This window comes from Sinocyclocheilus rhinocerous, unplaced genomic scaffold (assembly GCF_001515625.1).
Source record: "Sinocyclocheilus rhinocerous isolate Xijiao unplaced genomic scaffold, SAMN03320098_v1.1 scaffold2953, whole genome shotgun sequence".
Classification (NCBI taxonomy): domain Eukaryota; kingdom Metazoa; phylum Chordata; class Actinopteri; order Cypriniformes; family Cyprinidae; genus Sinocyclocheilus; species Sinocyclocheilus rhinocerous.
This window is the reverse complement of record NW_015658760.1, coordinates 36,742-40,063: the sequence shown is the minus strand read 5'-3', so window position 1 is coordinate 40,063 and position 3,322 is coordinate 36,742. Positions and strand designations below refer to the sequence as shown.

Genomic DNA, 3,322 nt, shown 5'->3' with positions numbered 1-3,322 from the left:
TAATTATTATTATTAAGTTTTATTTTTTTATTATACTCAATTTTTATTCCTTTTTTATTATCTTAATTTAGATCATAAAATAAAAATGTATTAAATGATTATTATTAAAATAGTTATTAAATAATTAATTATTAAATACATTAGACATAATTTATATTTTTAAAATATATTTATATTTATTATAATGTATAAGATTATAAAATACATTTTATTATAAAAATGATTTTTATATTATTTCATATAATTAATCATAAAAATAAACCTATTTTTACCTTCTTTTTAAATTTTTTTTTTTACCATAAATAAACCCTATTTTAAACCTATTTTTTTCTCTATATATACTGACTAGTTAAAACGTTCATAAACAAAACCATTGCTCTAACTCGGGCACTAACTGAAATATCACTGTTGGTTTTCCCATTAAATGTGGACAAAACAAGTACGCCATAAATGAAAATAATCCTCTAACACCAGAACCAACCCGCGCTGCACCTGCTCGCGTCACCTGAACACAACATCACAACTACATCATCATCACATTACACAACACAACACAACACAATACTGAGCATTACAGTCAGATATTACATTTCAAACCATTCTGTCCCCGTCTGACACTTCAATCCGATTAATAAACGAGACGAACTCACATTAATGAGAGCAAATAAGAGCGAAATATCACCTGAAACCGTCACATTTGAGAATATTACCTCATAAAATATCATATCTCAGATAATGTAGCTCATAATCATGCGAGGAGCGAGAAATGAGCGATTCTGACACATTTGTCCAGTCCAGCGGTCCCGCGCGCTCCTCCGCGTTAAACGCAGGAATAACGCGATTAAAGCCCAATATATGATAACAAACAGCAGCTACTGACCTGATAAACCCGCTCCGCTCCGCTCTGCTCTGCTCCGGTCTGCGGTTCGTCCGGCACCGTGACTGTCTCTGGCTCTGGCTCTGGCTCTGATGCTGGACTCTCCGGTGATCTCGCGCGCTAAAACACACACACGCGTCACTGCTGCGCAGGGGATCGAGTCAGTGTCAAATATCAAGAAGAGAAAATGCTGAATATGATACAGATTCCACTACATCAAAGCTGCAGTTTAGAGTCTTTTAGTTCATGTCTGCAGATTTCAACACAGCACATACTGCTAAAAGACGACAAAATCCACATGTATTCTTTTCCCAGCTAACAATTTCCAATAACGTTTTTGTAAGGTTCCCATTAAGTTAGGAAACGTAATTTCTTAAACATCCAGTTTTTTTTATAAAAATTCTTGTTTTTAACCAGTGAGTCATAAAGAATCATAAAGAGTTTTCCAGAGGGGATTTTGGATTTCTCTTTTTATCACTCCATAAATCAGAAAATACTGTCAACAGACAGAAAACAAACACATTTTCACTGTGTTTTTAGGAGTAAAATGTCGTATAAATCAGTGTGAATAAAATAGAAGCCTTCAGAATAATGAGAGGAATAAAACACTGGTTTTGCATGTAGTTTCTCGACTTAAAACAAATCATAACTTCTATGTGATTATTCAGCAGATGTAGGAGCGGGATGTTTTAGAAGACCATCACAGTATTATCATTCTTCTTAGGTCTGATGGCAACACAACATCCTCTTTCCATCAAATACAGACCGATACATACAGATAAACCAGAGTAAAGCGAGTGTGAGACACAAAACAGGCCTCCAGATGTTATTATAATGTCATTACAGACATTAGAGCAAGATTCCCCAAATCTTCCAGCTTTCCCAGCATGATCTCCATCAGCCCCTTGGGGTCCCAACCATTATAAACAGCAAAGCGTTATAGGAAGCCTGTCCATATCTGCTCTATAGCTGTCAGCAGAGGCAGACAGCAGTGAAGTATTTTTACTTTACTCAAGTAAATTTAAAAAGCATCTGTAGTTTATCAGAGTGTTTTTCTTTGGAAAACTTGACTACATTCCAAAGCATAATGTCATACTTTTTACTTTTTTGTTTGTTTTGCCTTTAACACTTAAGAACATTAAAAATTTAGTACTTTATTGTACTCAAGTAAATCTTTGAATTACTTTTACTTGAGTAAAATCAGCAGCGGCGTGAGATTTGAGTTCAGATAGAGAAAAGAACATCAAATAAGCGCTGATAGATTAGACTAGTTCTTACTCGAAACTCTGTAAGCTAGAACTACAGCTGAAAGTGAGTTTGTTTCATAACTGAGTTTTGCAACATTAACATGAGTTTATACATTTCTTATTTTCATTTAGTTTAACTTGATGTAGTAAAATAACCAAAACCAAAACGACTAAAACTTTAGATAAAGTTAAAGTGAAAACAAAACTTAAAAATAAAATCCAATTCAAAATATTAACACAAACTCTCAGTGATATTAAAATAACACTGCTCACAGACGGGAAAACTACTGTAAATGTCATTTTCTTCCTCTGTATTTTTGTCTTGTTTTCCAATGTTACATCCTTGCGTTGTATTAATGTCTCTTTATTTCTTTCCCGAGTCTCTCTTGTTTTTACTTTCACTTTCATAGTCACGTCCTATTAGCCCACGCCGCTCGCCTGGTTCCCGTGATCCTGTGAAGTCACTGACCAGACCTTCAATCTGATTGGTGCCCCCGTGGCATAAAAGTGGAGAGAAGACACCACTCGCGAAGCTAGATGCTTCAAAACTTCGTTCTGTGTGTCATTCTGTAGTTGTGTTATAGTGAGCCGGTGTGTTTAACATTGTACATATCTCACTTGACTATTGTTCATATTTCCATTCGTTAACCTCTCGTTATTGTGCGCTCATCACACCCGAGGTTGGAGAAAGGGACAGGTAAGAAGGTCGCGCGACATACATCGTGCACAGGTAGACATTTCCCTATATTGTATTAGACACACTAGTTTAGGGGCGAGCTCCACCCACTGTATATTTTGCCTTTTGATAGTTAACACTAACTAGGGCAGGTAGCGCGTCACGGATGCAAAGACTCTTTTCGTTTTCATGGTTTTCTTTTGGCAGTTAGGTTGGTGGTTGGGTCACTAGGTAGCTTGGTTTTTCTTTTTGTTTATTTCTTTGATTTGGAAACCGCCTGCGTCCCTTCTCCAATTCTCTTCCAGTTACCCATCTTGTGTTTACATTTACATTTAGTCATTTTGCAGACGCTTTTATCCAAAGTGACTTACAATTGGGGGATACATAAAGCGATTCTTCTTAAAGAGGCAAACAGACACAGGAAGTGCTTGTAATACCAAGTTTCTAGACATTGTTCAAATAAGTACAAGCTAGAAAGAGAAGGAATAAATAAAGAGAAATACTTTTTTTTTTTTTTTTTAC

The 3,322-nt window shown here is 35.6% G+C and overlaps 1 long non-coding RNA gene across 1 annotated transcript in view; it reads right to left on the bottom strand.

Annotated features, from left to right (window-relative positions):
- Positions 1-1,024, bottom strand: part of LOC107722981 (uncharacterized) — a 38,484-nt gene extending 37,460 nt beyond the window's left edge. The window contains exon 1 of the long non-coding RNA XR_001637876.1: positions 881-1,024. This is a non-coding gene — a long non-coding RNA (uncharacterized LOC107722981). The remainder of the gene's footprint in view (positions 1-880) is intronic.
- Positions 1,025-3,322: the final 2,298 nt, after the last annotated feature.